This window comes from Aedes aegypti, chromosome 2, assembly GCF_002204515.2.
Source record: "Aedes aegypti strain LVP_AGWG chromosome 2, AaegL5.0 Primary Assembly, whole genome shotgun sequence".
NCBI lineage: Eukaryota > Metazoa > Arthropoda > Insecta > Diptera > Culicidae > Aedes > Aedes aegypti.
This window is the reverse complement of record NC_035108.1, coordinates 470,339,817-470,357,632: the sequence shown is the minus strand read 5'-3', so window position 1 is coordinate 470,357,632 and position 17,816 is coordinate 470,339,817. Positions and strand designations below refer to the sequence as shown.

The 17,816-nt window shown below is 36.0% G+C and overlaps 1 protein-coding gene across 1 annotated transcript in view; it reads right to left on the bottom strand.

The window, feature by feature from the left end:
• The window catches only part of LOC5569521 (protein aubergine), a 30,840-nt gene extending 18,238 nt beyond the window's left edge, over nt 1–12,602 (bottom strand). Inside the window, exon 1 of the mRNA XM_001652781.3 lies at nt 12,417–12,602. The gene's annotated coding sequence lies outside the window, so the exon portion shown is untranslated. The remainder of the gene's footprint in view (nt 1–12,416) is intronic.
• Nucleotides 12,603–17,816: the final 5,214 nt, after the last annotated feature.

Below are 17,816 nucleotides of genomic sequence, written 5' to 3'. Positions count from 1 at the left end.
GCATTGCGTTGTTAGTTGCAAATTAGAAAGAAAAGTGACTTAAATAAACAATTAAAGGGAATGTTATAGATTTATAGAGTGTAATATGTATGTATCTCTTCAAAATAGAGGACTATCAATTTAGCATATTAAAAATTGAATAAAGATATGGAATATTGTTGAATTTTATGAAATTTGTCCAGGTGATTAGTTTAAATGAAACACGACTTCTTTAAAACTATAATTATTTCAAATTGTATCAATCTTTTATTGTCATCACTACATTACACTTGAATGACTTATACTAAATTGAAAACAAGAGAAAAACAAAGAAAAATAATATTACGATTTTGCCATTTTTTGTTTTCATTATTGAAAAAAAAGTACGCGTAATTGAAATATTACATACATTCAATGCAGTCAGCAGATGAAAGGTAATGTAGTTGTAGTTCATAAATGATAACCCCATAATTAATGATTATAATGAGAGAATTTTCTTACCAGTGATTGAAATTTGTAACACTTGTGTTTCAATGCTTTGATTTGATATTTATTTGAAATAGGAATAATATAATTATTTAATGGAATATTATGTCAAATTAGTTTGAAATATTTAATTAATTTGTCTTTGATTTAATGTTAAAAAAAAATGATTAATTCAATTTTTGCAACGTGTAATACGACAACGATATGTTCGTTGATTATTTGAAGAGTAGAGATGAGAGCGAATGTAGTATTGAAGAGCAAATAGAAAATGTAGTATTGAAGAGCAAATAGAAAACTAGTAGTAGATTATTTATGATGTATGATTATGGGAACAAACAAATTTAATTTGTCATTGTATTACTTCACAAATTATAATCGATAGTGAATTTCATTCAGTGTAATCTTAAGCATCACACGACAGTTTCTACGTTCGGTCCAAGCTCAAGCGATAAAAGAAGAACACGAAGATGCAAAGCGAGTGAGCCGAATCGACGCGGCAACGAAATACGTCGATACAGTCACCACTGGGGGTGTCGAGAGAACTAAAGAGCGAATGAGGAAAAGAGATGGAAGATTTCAGCAGCGCACTCGCATTGAGATCTGTCGGTGCGCATCCTCAGTCAATTGACGAATTTTGACGCGAACGGTTTGTTGTTGAAAAGAAAAAACAAATAAAACACGAAAGTCGCGAAAATTAACAAAAATAGTTTAAATTTTGAAAGAATACGAATGAAAAAAATTTAAACTTTCATTCAAATTTAAAAAATGTTTGAAACGTTAAGTGGATATCTTTCCTTGATTCCAACGATATAAAGAACAATTATACCAGATATAACTAAAAATAGTCAAGTTTGCGAATCCGTCACAGGCCGTAGTGACGGAAAAATGAAAGAGAATTTAGAGAAAACCTCTGTCATTGTCTCGCCGTCCGATGACAGTGAGGTAAGCAACTATGTAAAAGTCGCGCGACACCCTGTATTTACATTGACGCTTTCCAGCCCTGCTTTGGCTAGTTACAACCACAGGACTGAAACGGCTGTCATCCACGAACAACTGGAGTGAAGCCAAAAATTTGGTGCTGAAGAAGGTGCTGATTTGACAGCTCGTCCAAAAATACTGTTTTAGGCACGAGACACATTAGTTTTGGAATGCGACATTCATATTTTACTTATCATTCTGGCAATAAGTGCGTAGTATTTCATCTAATTATCTGTAACTGCTAGATAATTTGACCACATTTTATTAGGCACAATAATAAACAATTTCCAATAGCATAATTTTATTCTCATACGACATTTGTCGCTTCCGCGCGGGGTTTGATGAGGGCAAAGCCTAAAATTTGTTTACTCAGCACTAGCGCCACACAGATGGTGGCGGCTTCAAGAACTAGCGCTACCTTCAGGGGGTTGGTTACAACAGCCACGTTCTTACTCTCTCTTTCTTTTTCTCCCTACTCGTTACGGAAACTGGTAGTGCGCGAACGCTGAATGAACTTGCAATGGCGCGGTTCTGTTTTTTTAAATCCTATGGCCGGTCTTCTGATATCTGTGGTGGGTCATATATGAGCTTTGCAGACATCCTGCATATTCAAGAGTGAACGTTTTCCCCAAATTTACCCGTCTCTCTGAAAGATGATGCATTAAAAAAACAGAACTAGAAAAATGAACAATTATGGACTAAACACATGATGCTAAAAATTCTAAAAAGAATATAATTTAATAGAACCGCCAATCAAATAAGGAAGGCTCTTTCAGTGACCCTAGAATTTGTACTCCAGTCTACTTTTCCTCTGAAAATTATTACAGACATGTTTACTGGGTTTACTAATACAGCAATCTAAATTTTTGCTGATCACCGAAAAAAAAAATCATTTGTAGAATATATTTTTGAAAGCAGATTTGTAGAATATATTTTGCCGTAACAGATTTCTGAGCGAAATTTCAATGAATCCCAAGTTGCATTTTATCAAGAATTTTCACAAGAAACAGAAAACAGGACAAAGTCCTTTAGAGGAATTCATGGAGTTATTCGATCACAGAAGATCAGGAGCAAGTTCTTCTCAATTTCTAATAAATTATCTTAGGAAGTCACGGATGAATTTTGGGAATTTTTTTGAACAATTCCTGAGAAATTTCATACCATCATAGATGACTCTGGAGAAACTCGCAGTACTTCCTGAAACAATTGATTTGAAATGGAAGAATTTTAAGAAAAAGTTTGATTAATTTATTTTTTTTTTTGAGGAAAATTATTTCTTTGGAAAACTTTATATGTTTTCCAGGATAAATGCATTTTCAGATAATTATTTATTAGTTTTAAGAAAAGACGCTTGTCACGATCTTTAAAAGTTTCATAACACTTTTTTTTGTAATAATATGAGCGTAAGATTAATCCCCGTAGCAAAAAAGTTGATTTTTCTCCTCGACTATGGAGGGGTAACTTTCGAATTTGGTACCTATTGGATTGTTACTAGGTAGGGAGGATGGGGCAAGATGAGCACCCCTTATGGAAATAAGAAAATTATTTGGAAATCATTCAAATATGCTTAGCAATGCTTGGTATAGTTGCCATAGCTCTATTACATTTGCTGGTTAGCTTATACACCCGATTCTGTTTTTGCACGGCCGTGCAAAAAAAGTTTTCATACATTTTTTTCTGCCAAAACCTTATTGTTGCATGAAACGTCGAGAAATGGTGTTACTTTTATTGCACGGTTTTTGAAATTTTGAACTGAAAACTTTTTTTTCCCCGTGCCAAAACAGAATCGGGTGTATTCATAAAATTGAGTCGTTATATACACGGAGAAATATTTTTACCTAATTTTTGAGTTTACTTTACCCAAAATTAAGTATATCGATTATAGTTTCAACCCAAAATCTCTCGGTTTTCTCTTTCTCCCACACGAATGTTGTCAAAAATAGAGAGAGCTGCATCTACCCAATGGGGGTACTTTGGCCCAATAAGCCAAATTTGGGTAAATGCAACTTTTCTTATGTTTGGGTCGAAAGAACTCAATTTTGCGTTAAATCAACCCAAAATTGAGTATATTTTTCTAATGGAATTAAAGCCAAACTACCTAGCGAGGACCTTGGAAATTTAGCCAAAATTGAGTTATTGGGCTCAACTACGGAATTGCGTTGAAACAACCCAAAATTGAGTTGAATTCCGTCTCCGTGTAGTCGTTTCTCATCTTTTGCTTCTGTTTCTACACGGGAAAAAAATCTGTGGTAAAAATTACTATTTTAGCTGACTACGCTCATTCTTGAAACTACTATGGACATTCAGACCAATTTACTATGTTTACGGTATACCCCACCGCATTACTGGTCCATTTGACAGAAATAATTTACAACAATCTGATTCCGACTACAGACATGGTTAAATCAAGCGCATTTCTGGTCTGCTGAAAATTGCCGGTGCGAGCGCTTAAGTTAACCCCCTAAAATGGTAGTTTTTACCGCACAATTTTTTTGCGTGTAGTAAAATAAAACAAGTAATGCATATATATCTCCTAATATGCACAAACTAAATTTTAAATGCATAGTTTGATGCAAAATATACGATGCTTATCAATGATTACTTATTGGTCATAAAAAAAAATGCAATTTGAGAGAGAGCCCTTCTTACCACGCAAGGGTTTGTAAGCCAACTGAAAAACAACTTTTTTGTTTAGTCATTTTATCCATGATATTTTCCTTTTTTTGAACCCGTTATGTTTATACAGGTATGTTCCGTTTTCATCAACACGATCGGCAATTTTCAGTTGACAAAAACGGAACCGTGACAAAAACGGAATATTTTTTCTATAGACAAAATATTTTACAAAGTTTAAAGGAAAATTGCAGTTATGTCAGGATAAAACACATTTCATTACATAAATGCACAGTATTGATGTTTAGGAGCTGTGAGGAGCATTTTGATTGTTCATTCTTACAGGTTCGTAACGGAAGTAGCAGACTTCTATCAATCAATATGATTTCGTAATAAATCATTAATAGTTTTAATTTTCTTGGTTAGAATTTTATTAAATGTAATATAGAATATTAAAACGATAATCACATAAATGTCCTTTATATCATAAGGTGCGTCATATTTGTAAAAAAACTACAAGAAAGTGGGTCAAGCTGATCATAGTTTTTTTTTTCAAAAAAAAAAAAATGAACAACAAAAAAACTTTTTCTACTATCCCTTCTTATCCTTCCGCTTCTTCTTTTTAATATTCTTCTTCTTCTTCTTCTGTATGGCATTACATCCCAACTGAGAAAGAGCCTTCTTATTAGCTTAGTGTTCTTATAAACACTTTCGCAGTTAATAGGGGAATTTACGTATTCTCGGCAATCTAAGCCGACGCTGCGCTTCTTTTGTAATTTTCGCGGCATTAGCAGATAAATTTCATGTTTTTCTATTTACATTTATGCACTGCTCAACACTTTCACATCGACAGACATGTTAAATGCTTTTTGGAATCGTTTTTACAACGCTTCAAACATCTCTTGTCAGTGTGACTATTGTCGGCAGCATCATTCTCTTCGGCAATTTTCCCATAAGCACTGTAGGCACATCTTTTCGGCAGTTCCAAAGCAGTCGCATTTTGAGGCGCGTCCATTGGAACTGATGACATCTCTGGCGAAATTGTTTGTTCCTTCTCGGAAATCTCGTCAGCGGGAAGCTGAAAAAACAAATAATCATCTGAATGTTTTCAATGGTGTGTTTTGATAGGACAATACTGTGTATTTGGCGTTTGTAATTTTTGACTTATATATAGTCGAAACGTGCCAAAGCCGTAAATCACCATATTTAACGTTTCCTGTGCTTTGAATTGCCAAAATCTTATCAATAAAATAATTGTGGTGATCTAAAGTTATTACCACCAACTTAAACAGGGATCGTTAATCTAGAATCATCGCCTTTTAGCTTAACGTTTCACGAATAGACTGGCAATAAACTACCATTGTTCGAGTATCACAACGATCGGGAATCCCTTTGAAGAACCCCCCGGTGTAGCATAACCGATCTTTGAACGAATTACTTCGTCACCCACCTATCAGTAGTGTGAAATACGTCGGCAAAAGGGCTCGGACGGAGCCAAGAATCCAATTGTGGAATTATTACCATACCCCAAATATATGTAGTTAGTTTAGTTAAATAAATGTTGTAATTTGTGCGTAATAAGTGTGTTAAATGTGTAATGGACCGTAATAAATTGTGAAGGTGTTAATTTGATGTGTTGAGTGGATAAAACCCTAAGAAAACCCACTGAGAATCGGCCTAATGACCGCCCAATACAGTCGTCGGAGGTCCACTTCAGCCACCCAAGGAATCGCTACCTCAAATGCAATCAAATACAGTCCACTCGGAAGGAAGGTAAGGACCAGCTCCCAAACAACCATAAAGTTCTATTTTTTGTTAAATAAACATAATATTAAATACTTGAAGTCCTGTCAAACTTCATTTTGCCATCAAGTAGGCTGCTGAAAAATGGCATGCAATCTCCCATACAAAACGACAAACTAGTTTTCAGTTGTTTTTCGAATTATTACAGAGAATTTTTCAAATCGTTTCCTTCACTCAAACACATCGGAACACTAGACCAATGCAATAGTGAAATAATCATGTAAGTCTGTTCTCAAGCCATTTTGTGACATACAAACACCATTCCATTTTTATTCATATCTCTAGAATTAATCCAAATTAAAACTTTTTGGTGAGAAACTCTTTTGTAAAGTTTTATGTTGGTATAGGGCTCTTAATTAACCGTTTAGCCTCCATGTGGGGAAGGGGTTCATGTTTGCTTAAAGATCAAGATCCCAGCAAATGGCAACGTGCGCGACGTGGGAACGTCCAGTTTTCCAAATTGTTAGCCATTCCAGCCCTTTACCTTCTTCCTCGATGCAAACTTATTATATGGAGGTTCCAAAATTTTCTATAGATTGCTTAGTTTTGCTGGACCTCTTCTCCTACCCATTGGAACACGATTTATTCAATGGCTGTTTGGTATAATTTGTGCTACGAAGATAATGTCCAAAATAAGACGGAGTCAGTCTTATCCAAAAATAAAATCCATCATGTCTTTTGCAGTTGCCTCAACATTGTTGAGGAATAGTGCATTCGTTATAAAATAAAGAACTGAACAATCACGAAAGGGCTTAAGGGGGGAGGATGGGTCGAAAAACTGTCTTACGTAATTACGCTGTTCATTAATTACGTAAGACAGTTTTGGCGGTTTGTGTCTATCAAATTTACATAGAAAATTAATGCCATGTTCTTGCGTTGCGTTGCGTGGTAACGGAGTATTTCGAAGATTGCATACTGAAGCTGTCATGTTGGTTACTTTACCACTCTTATTCCAATTGCTTATGGAAATCTATTTTGGAATGAATAGTTGTCCAATCGGAAGTCAGAGATGAAAAGACATGACAATTTCCATTGCCGGCCACGCCCATCTTCTCCGTTATGAGGAAAGGAAAGGATAATGATGGTATGACACCTACTTAAAGAGAGGCTAGCGACTCACCGACGCCCTCATAGATGTCAAGGAGTTGGATATAGGAAAAAGTGATGGCATTGGATTCACTATAAGCGAGTGATGCGACCGTATTTAGCGTATGTGTAGATGAGTGTATCTTTTGTTATTTGGGGACAAGTGTGAATGAAGTATTTTTATCAACGTTGGGAGTGATGTAGCTAAGAAAGTTAATGTCACTTCATGCGCGCTTGTTTTCCAGGGATGGGGCACAGATATTTCCACCTTATGTCCTAGCTAATTAGCTTTGATTGAAGCGCCATTACTCTCTGAAACAAGAAGATAAATTGACCCAACCCTATGACACAGAAATAGCCCAGATTGCATTGAAAAGAAGCAGTTTAATCGGAACGAACTCGCCAAAGGCATTTGTTTGTCCTAACGCCGAATATAGAGCAGTCTCCGTAAAAAGTTTCAACAAAATGATTTGTTGAAAAATCGAATCCACCTCCTCTGGATGATTCCGAATTTTAATTAACAGCATGGGTGCATCGTCGATAAAGTTCACGTAATGGACAGAGCAAAACTGGACATTTCATTTTGGTTTTAAATATTCTACGTAGAGGCACAATAATCGTAATCAAATGTTCACTTTTTTTAACATTTATTTTGAGAAACCACTAACCATCATCATCAGATCTCCTAACCATGAAAACTAGGCTTTATCATTGTATTTTAACAGAATCACACTTTTCACTGACGAAAAAAAAAAATATCCGGGTGGCTTAGTACCGGCCGAACCACCAGCGGAATCACGAAAAATCTAAGATGCAGAACGCCACAAGTCATGTTTGAATTCAATTTCCGCACAAATAAAACACTTCTACCATTTTACAAAACTTCTGTAAGAACATTTGCAATTGAAATAGCACAATTCAGGCAATTAAATTTTCACATTATTCGATTTGAAAATTTGCGGAACCGAAATCAGAAAATTCTTATATGCCATGTTAAATAAGAAAAAGAAAAATTGCAGAGCTCTCTTGAGTACGTATTCAACTTATCATAAATTCCAGTTGTTGCTAGGACGTGGCCAGAGCATCTCTCTATTGTTGAAGGATTGGTTAATCTTTTCCAACAGACCATGCTATGTTTAAAAACTCCAATTGATTAGTGGATTGGAAAAAGTCAAACCTTATTTAATCGTATATGACTTGACACCTACCATGTATCGTATGTGCTCAACATTAACATAATGTCGAAAATTCAACTCTGAGGCTATTGAAAAGTATTTAAATTGTTTCAGAATAAGTATTTAGTTTATATTCCAAACATTTCGAAAACTAAAAAATATCAATTTTTGTGTGTTGATAAAAACGGAATAATTTGTTGACGAAATCGGAACGTGACAAAATCGGAGCGTGACAAAATTGGAACGTGATAAAAACGGAACATACCTGTAGATGATGGAAAACATGTTTATGTTGGTTCCATGTCATTTCAAATAAAAAATAATGGCCAAATCCAGTAAAATAGGTTTATGCTTAAGGGGCTCATCTTGCCCCACTCTACCCTACACCAATTGGTCGGTGTTTAGTCATACTGGACCAAGTGCTGTTTAATGTTTTCGGTAAAACGTACTCTAAGTATTCGGAATAACAGGATTTTTGCATTATTTCCTGTTATATTGGAACTTCCCATCTAACATTTAGTGCAAATGTAAACATTCTCTAGGCCCTCTTTAAACGGCTTTATGCTGAGTAAAGGCGCTGTACATACGAACGAAAGCTTCTATGCGATCCTTTTACCAACAAATCTGGCGAATCTACTCAGCTACTTTTAAGCTGTGTTGGCAGCTTTTGTTCATACCGATCATTGCTCTATCTCGACAGTTATACGACAAGTAGCTGTGTAACATCTTCGGAAGGCGCTTTCTCAACCATTTCGCAACTGTTGAATTATTATTATACAGCTTCGCTGTATTATCGATTAAATATTATTTTCAAGCTGTTTCACAGCTTCCGGAATTCATATCATAAGTATCTGAATTTAATGTTCCCAACGTTACCTGCCAGCGCTTGGAATCGAACTCACGATCTCTGCATCCACAAGTCTCGACGCTGTTCTTGTTGCCACCACAGTCTATATCGAAAGGCAAAGAAAACACACTGTTTTGTTCTACAACGAAAACGGTTCACACAATATTTTATAATGATCGTAAAAGATGCCATAGCCGCGCTTACACCACTTCAGCAGGCTGTAAAAGGGTGCGGAACGTCAAACGCAATGTTTACATCCAACAAGCTGAGTAGATGCGCCACAAGTTGTTGTTTCACAGCATACTGCTGTATGTTCACTGTATAACTAACGACAAAGCTCTTCTTAATATAGCCGGATTGATGATGGCAAGTTTTATTCCACATCATTTGGTTGCTATCTTTCACGGTGTTGTGTTACAGCTTAGTGAAAGCAGCAAAAGCGATAACTGGCGAAATTTTTTCAGCTAAGATTTGTAGCTGCAAAACGTTTGCGTTACAGCTGTATTAACGCTAATCGTTCTATTTTTGACAGCTTTCATTTTTTGCTGCGTTTGCTGCTTCAATTCAACTGTTATACAGCACAAAGCAAATAATCTTGGCTTATAGCGCTAAAATTGTTAGTTGGGTTATCTATTGGATGGGTCATCTGTATCAAAATTGCATCAAAAATATCAGAACTGTTAGAGTTCTTGACTAATCTGTACGAGTCCTAAATATCATGTACTCCGGTCCAATTAGTCTGCGAAGGGCCCCAAACATTGCTCAGCGCTCCACTGGAGGGTCGCTAGAAATCTTAAGGATACCATTCAAAATCCTTTAATTCCACTACGTTTACTGCAAATGCTCAAGACTTCGTTATAAATTCATATAAGTTCAATAGCAATTTGAGTGGTACCACAGATTACGCTGTGATCCCCATCAGTATCTTCAAGATTCCGCCCGAAATTCTCAAGACACCGCTTGGAATTCAATGGGTCCACTAGGAATTTAAGGAAGTTTGTTCAGAAACTCCAAATCGCGCATAGCATCCTAAAGCATAAATTATAAATTCACAGTGTGATAAAAATCCAAAACCTTTCGAAAAAATCAAGAGAGAGGTAGCCGCTATTCCTGATCAATATGGACCAACAGATCTGTGTCTCCATAAAGGAATGCATTTTCTGATGACGAAGAACAACCATTCGAAGACTGGTTTTGTGTAACTAACGGTTTATAAACGCTGACCTCATGTATAAACTACGTATCAACACAGGCTTCTTGTATTAACACGTTCAGAAACGAAGATTTCTCCAAACTTCATGAAAATATTGAGACGTGAAGTTTATCAGTCGAGATAACTTTTTTTCGAGCCACATTTTGAAAATTGATTTGATTGTGGAGGTTTTTTAATATGTATAATTGAAATGAATGAAACGTAAAATTCATTCAATTGTATGAAATTAGAATAATTTTGAATACTGAAAGGAGCTATGTACTACGTAGTTAACTTAAAAGGCGTAAGTCGAAACTTGATCGATCTTGTGACTCAAAATTCCGCCCAGAGGTTACAAACAACTAGAAAAACCTAATTTGATGGTAAATTTATTTTGATAATCACGAACATAAAAAATCGTTTGAATATCGTATTTCCTTTGAATTCAGGACTTATTACTTCAAAAAGGGATAATTTCAAAAACTGGCCACAATTCTTTTTTAAATTTCGCCCAGACATGCAACTTAGCTATAGAAACGACTGGTAAGCACAGATTTGTTGGAGATTTTTTCTGATAATAACGGTTTGAGAAGCACCGAGAGTTCTAAACATGTTTTGCTCTGTACATTTTTGTTTAAATTTGTAATAAAATTGTTTCGCCATATTTTTACTCAAAATTGGGTTCAGCGTTATCCTATTTCTATTTCCTATGATGCTAACGTATCAGTCGACAGATTTTAACTTACATTTTCATTCAAATCTACGAATTTCATGATTGAATTCCAATTCCCTGAAAAAAATTTACGAATCAATAACAAGAACATAGTTTATTTAGTAGCAATCCGTTTAATTCTGGTGCACTACTATTTATGGGTGCAAGGAATTAAATGTGTTTAAGCAAAATATTTGTTTTCTGAACTTTTATGATCAAATATATCTATACACATAATAGAAAACTAACAGATAAATCAGTGCAAAACAAGTCGTAACTGTGGGTGTAGAGCTACCACCAATAAATATCACCGATAAAGGCTTGTTTGAGTTTTTCAGGATAACATAAATGTACATTCATTTCACTTATCAGATCATCAGATTTGAAAGTTTGAAGAAACGTTTTTACAATCAGTTTTCGGCGCGGTGATCACTTTTTTTCTTGAGTTTACCTATACACGAATACCTTCAAGCAAAATACGCGTGCATCTTCCAAATTCTCTAGCAGCAGTTGTCCAGGTAAGCACGACGATACAGCACATCTATCTTTCGCACCTTTCGCATACAACCAAAGCGTACACGGAACCGGTGAAATAAAAATGAAACCGTAATGGAGAACGTTCACACATAGGTAGATGTTTAGAGAGGTTGCAGTCAAAAAATCTAAAGTTGCAATTTCAAGCGCTATAGCACACTTTAAGTTCGCTAGTCTGGGACAAATTGTAACAAATGTGAATTTTACAATCTACCGTGATGGTTTCGTATATAACTTTTTTGGTGAATCGAATCTAATAGTAACGGGGGTCAAGAAGATTTAAAAGGTAAACATATGCTTCTGTTAGCCAGAATTATCAGATTCATCTTAAAAGTAATGGAAAATATTAAGTTAATTATATAACTCACAAAAAAAGATTTTTCAACATATTTTTAAGAAAAATAAAACGATAAAGCTTTCGTTTGCTTGATTCGATTTCAACTATCGATTATCGGTTAGAATCGTTATGAAGTTCAAATTTCAAAAGGAAATATGAAGCAACTAAATGAAAAAAAAACGCTATAACTCACACCGTTTTAACATATTTTTTTATAAAATCTCATCAGAATGTTCAGCTTATTTTGATGTTTGTTCGCTATGAATACTTGTTTGAGCACTGTTTATTATAAACAAACAATTTATCACCATGTAATGTTGTGTTTTTGAATCCTTCTTCCTTTTGGTGTATATGTAGATAATGTATTGATTTGTTTTGTAGTGCGCACTGTACATTTAAACAAGGAAACTTTGAATCTTTTTTTTTTTTTTGAACGATATTGCTCTTTAGTGCACCATAGCATATCGTGATGAAGTACAAAATTTGAATCCAATCCTACGAGACCATCCTAACTCAACACTTTTGACCGGTTTTCTTCGAACTTTGCTTCACTGTACGCCGGCGAGCGGCAGATCGTCCATCACCAAACAGCGGCGTCATTTTGCAAAACTTTTCCAGCACACTGAAAACACTCAACCCGACACGATTCGCCAAATTTTCACGTGTCCACTTACCCGCGGTCACTTTGAACAGCACTTTTTCGGATATACGGCTCGCTTTATGGGCGAAAAAATCAGTTTTTACAAACTTTGTCAAGGGTTAAAAAATGTGCTCTTATGCTGTTATGGCGAGCACCGAGCAGTGTGTGAAAACACGTCCGGCTTGTCTGAACTGGGAAATGAGAATGAAGAGTGAGAAACTCTGGTGGACAAGATGCCAATCCGCGCGGTCGCGTTGAGGCTTCATATAATATCTATGTGCTTATGCACGACAGCGGGTGAGAAAAAATCTACCCACGGTGAGCATATGAGTCGTGTATATGAGATAGAGGTGGTATAAAAGTACCGGTTTGTTATACAAATTATAACGGTTGATTATAACACTATCCCTCAACTTAACCGTTAACTAGTCTAAGGGCATATCGTTGAAATGAAAATTTAAAATAAATCGGCTCCGTAAAGCGTCGCAAGTAATTGAGCCCTATATAAACGAACTAATGAAAAAAGGCACAAACTGTCACGGGGCTTTAGTGGAGTTTTTTTTTTCTCGTTTTAAACAATTTACTAATGTGATTCATGCGCATAACATATAAGGGCCTGGAGGCAAATGACTTCGTAGTTAAAACCTCCTTATTAAATAATAATAATAATAATAAATATGATAAGTCGAGTCTAGTACACGACACTGAAGACGGCCTTACAGTTGAGGTCGAAATACGCGCAAATATCTGTCAAAGGATACAAACTCTAGTGGAATTAAATGGTATAGTACTAAATTCGGTTTTTTCATCTACTTATAGATATTCTACTAACAGCTCTAAGATTTATTATGATAAGGGCGACATAACCCAACAAATATTTTTGCTGAATAAGAGTTGAACAAATGACTCTCATGTGTACTTCAGCTGAATAAACTATTATTTAGCTACTAATGTTTCTTGAGAAGTCAATGGTGGATAACATACATTATCCGCCAGAAGTATGGAATCGCATCATCCAGTATTGCAATACTCGATTTCAATAGGTCAGGTCTATGATGCTATTCCATACTTTTAGCGGGTAGATGTACCAGTATACGCTACCCTAAGGACATATATTTTTTTATTAATTAGTCAATGGATTTCGAAATACTGTCAATACGTTAAACTAAAGCCACAGACAAACAGACGTCACACTCTCATCATTGTTCATCGACCACCTTTTTAACGGTCGATTCAAATATATTGTAGGTGGCCAATCCACCACCCGCAGCGCTCGCATCGTTTTTGTTCGCGTTTGACGTTCACACACTACCGCCATCTGTTGACCCATCGGCCAAACACACCGATTTTACACGGGAAAAAATTCTATGGTAAAAATAACTATTTTAGCTGACTACGCCCATTCCATAAAAGTACCATGGACCAGACCAATTTATCATGTTTACGATACACCCTACCGCATTACTGGTACATTTGACAGAAATAATTTACAACAATCTGATTCCAACTACAGACATGGTAAAATCAAGCGCATTTCTGGTCTGCTGAAAATTGCCGGTGCGAGCGCTTAAGTTAACCCCCTAAAATGGTAGTTTTTACCGCACAATTTTTTTGCGTGTAGCATTGGGCGTACATGTTCTCTTGACTATGATTTTGATCGCGATTTGTTCTAAGTGTTACGTCTGTTTGTCTGTGCTAAAGCTTCCAATCCTTGTTTCGTAGGAAAAATATAAGTACTTATTACAAACTTTGTTTTTCTATTGAAAAATAGAGGTGGCGAATACTAGATCACCTGCACCAGTATTCGTCATGTTTTTAATTTGTTCCTGAAATTGCCATCACGGATAGATTTTCAACGCAGAGCGCTGTTTGGTTCTCAAGTCTTGTGCTCTTGAAAATTTTAAGTGTGGCTTCGTTCTATAAGCACCTAAAGTAGAGGAGAAAATTTTCATCAGTCTAATATTGCATTTAACAGCATCAAATAACAGTGCAATTGATATTTTAGCGCACTAGCACAAAGTTCAGAATAAGAAGATCGACATCGTACATTTAGGGGTAGTCGGGGCAGTTTCGCCAATGGAGTGGAATGAGCGAGTACCCCTTTGAAATCGCATAAATTCTTAAAATTTTGTCAGAAATAGTATGCAACTCCAAAGCCGACAATATATGCATTTTTCTCAAAGTTTCCTTGACTTGATAATAAGTGTAAACCAACAAGCTAAATTAATTAATTAATTAATTAATTTATTTATTTGTCTGTTAAAAATAAATAAATAAATAAATAAATTAGAATAAATGAGGTGTTTAAAATTTTCTGTCGCTTTCATCTCGGTTTCGCGTTCCTTTTTTCGATTCGGCCGAAGAGACATTGAAACGGCTGATGGCGCTATGCCACCCGGATAATGATTAAGGAAAAAGTTTGTGAAGTGACAATAGTGGATGTTATATATAATCTCTATTCAATAATACCTAACACTTGTTAGGCAAGGGAAATTGCAGCGGCCGAGCGCAACGTGTGCATCGGCAAAAAGGAACTGGAGCTGAAGTACCTCACGGGAATCAGGAATTGAGAAGTATTAGTATAATGGGTGAGATCCTTCCGACATAGTTTGAAACTATCATTGAAGTTAATTTAACTAGCTGTGTAATTTTTTTCTTTACAAATGTTAAAGTGTTTCAGGGGATAAATGATTGCTGTTTAGAGGTAGATGGATCAATTTCTTTTCTTTTCAGAGAGCGATCAATGGCGCTATAGCCTAGGCTTTTTCAGCCAGGACACGAGGGAGAAATACCTATGTTCCATCCCTGGAAAGAAGCAAACAAAAGGAGTGTGCATTAACATTTTTAGCAACGCCACTTCCAACGATTTCACTCACCTTCCCTTGTATGAAACGGTTGGTACGGTTGTCCCCGTTTCTTCTATCATAAAATTGAAAAATTCTCGTCTATCACGTTATTCATACGTGAATAATCTGATCGCCGTAATTTTTTGATTATCTTCAAACCCAAGTCTGCACAGTGGGCCTGGCCATTTTAATATTTGTAACATATTGACGATATGCTGCAAATATTAATGCTGACAAGAAAATACTGGAATAACTTCCAGTATTTCCAGGATGCTTTTCAATATTGGCTGTGTAAGCGCTTAGATTAGATTAGATTAGATTAGATTAGAAATAAATAAATTAGAATAAATGAACAAATTAAAAGGAAATGAAGCAATAGACATGGAATTGATTGATTGAATTTTAACCGTCGCTATTTTGTTATCGTTGTTTGACTTGTTGTATTTAACTTCTGCGATACTTCAGTGGTGAAAGAAATGCGCAATATGTATTATGTGATGAATAATAGCATACAATGCGAGTGTAAAAATTTTCTTCCGAACTAACTTGTGATCTTATGCGACATAACTTATGATAACAAATGTTGATATGACAGCTGCTACGGATTGATTCGACTTACTTTGTACGAATGTACGGGACGAAACCAAACGTACAAATCTCGCATAACTTGAAATCTCGCCCTAAGAGCAATTGGTAACCGAGTGTGTTGCTTGTTGTTACCAAGCAATCAATGGATTTACACGTTACTCAACAATGCAACAACGAAGAGTAGATCCTCCTCTGTCACCTGATAGTGATAGTTTTCATCCTGGTCCATTTATTGCTTCGAAACAAGGAGCTACACACTCGATTACCAATGGCTTTTAGGGCGAGATCACAAGTTATGCGAAAAATGAACTCAGAAAAAAAGCATTTTATGCGAGGAAACTCATCAATCTGACGATGTTATCCACCGTGTTGTGCGGGTTTGGTATAATTTGTATGAATAAACGAGTTATTACGTGAACTTTAACGCGGCTTCTGGTTGTCTGGGTAGCCTCTCCGAGCTGTTGCTGTTGCTCTCAATTGTTGCATACAATACGGTGTACTTCGGTGCTGCAGACCTGTAGGCGCATTTTCATCCAACGCTCTAATGGGCCTATACATGACCATGCTGAGGGTCGTGGGTTCGAATCCCGCTGGTCAAGGATCTTTTCGTAAAGGAAATTTTCTCGATTCCCAGGGCATAGAAGTATCTTCGTACCTGCCACACGATATACACATGCAAAAATGGTCAATCGGCAAAGAAAGCTCTCAGTTAATAACTGTGGAAGTGCTCATAAGAACACTAATCTGAGAAGCAGGCTCTGTCCCAGTTAGGACGTAAAGGCAGAAAGAAGAAGAAGATGCTTTAAAACATTTGACTTTTACTGTGCGCCCTGCACGTGAGAGAAAGGGAGACAGCACCAACACGCGGCGCACAGCAGGTCAGGAAAACAAAAACGAACAGAGGCTCATTATGGGTTTGACTTGCCAGTCGTGCGCGAATGAAATCACCGACGCGCATAGGGTAGAAGTACCAATTATGGCTATAGTACCAATTATGGCAATAGTGGGAACAAAAAGAGATTTTTCTTATTGTTTCACTAGACTATAATGGCTTATATTCACAGGAATGATTAAACTATTTGTTTTTGATGGTAACTAAACCTTGAAAAGAACATTCGTGCAATAAGCTTCGAAAAATGAACATTTGAAAATTTTGCCTCACATATATGTCACTTTCTTAGCAGTTGGCTAAGGGACCTCCGTTACGAAATGTATGTTTTCATCCGGATAAACTGTTTCAACCGATGAATGTATGTTACCTAGTGAGAACAAATGAATAAATTTAGCTGGTATGCAATCAATTCTACTGTTTTAAGTTGGAAATCGTGTTATTTCCACTATGTCGATAACTGGTACAAAGAGTGTATGAGAGCCCAATTATGGCAATACTCTGGAGGCGGTTTGTTTACATTTTTTGATCAGTAAAATAAAAGAAGTAAAGCTATTTTACGGGTGACTTCCACGACGGGACGGTTCGGTAAGGCATTATCTTCATGTTTTGTACTCAATTACTAAGATTTTTCAATCACACGTTCGAAAACGTTCGCGAGCGGAAGATGCTAATTTCATGATAGAGAGGGGTTTTCAGCGACACTCGATTTTTGAATTTATCCTCTTTTTTCGTTAAAAATTGGCACTGGAAAGGTAATGTGAAATCATTAATGCTGTTTTGTATCATAATTTGCATTTACACTACATTTTGACTTCTTTTTCGAAAATTAATTTTCTCCCATGAACCCATTGCAAAAAAATGATTTAACATCTATTTAACCCAAAATTTTTGGAAAATTTTATGAGCGATATCTTCATTACATATTAGCGTTGCATTATCATTCGCTCTTTATGGCGTTTGAGTTCATTTCGTGCAAATATTCGATAGTCCATAATTGGTACACTTTTATGTCGAATGCTAGGAACGCTATTGCCATAATTGGTACAAAGACATCGCTTTTTAAAATCCATTTTTAGAAGCTTAAAGTCAATTTAGTACTAAAACTGTT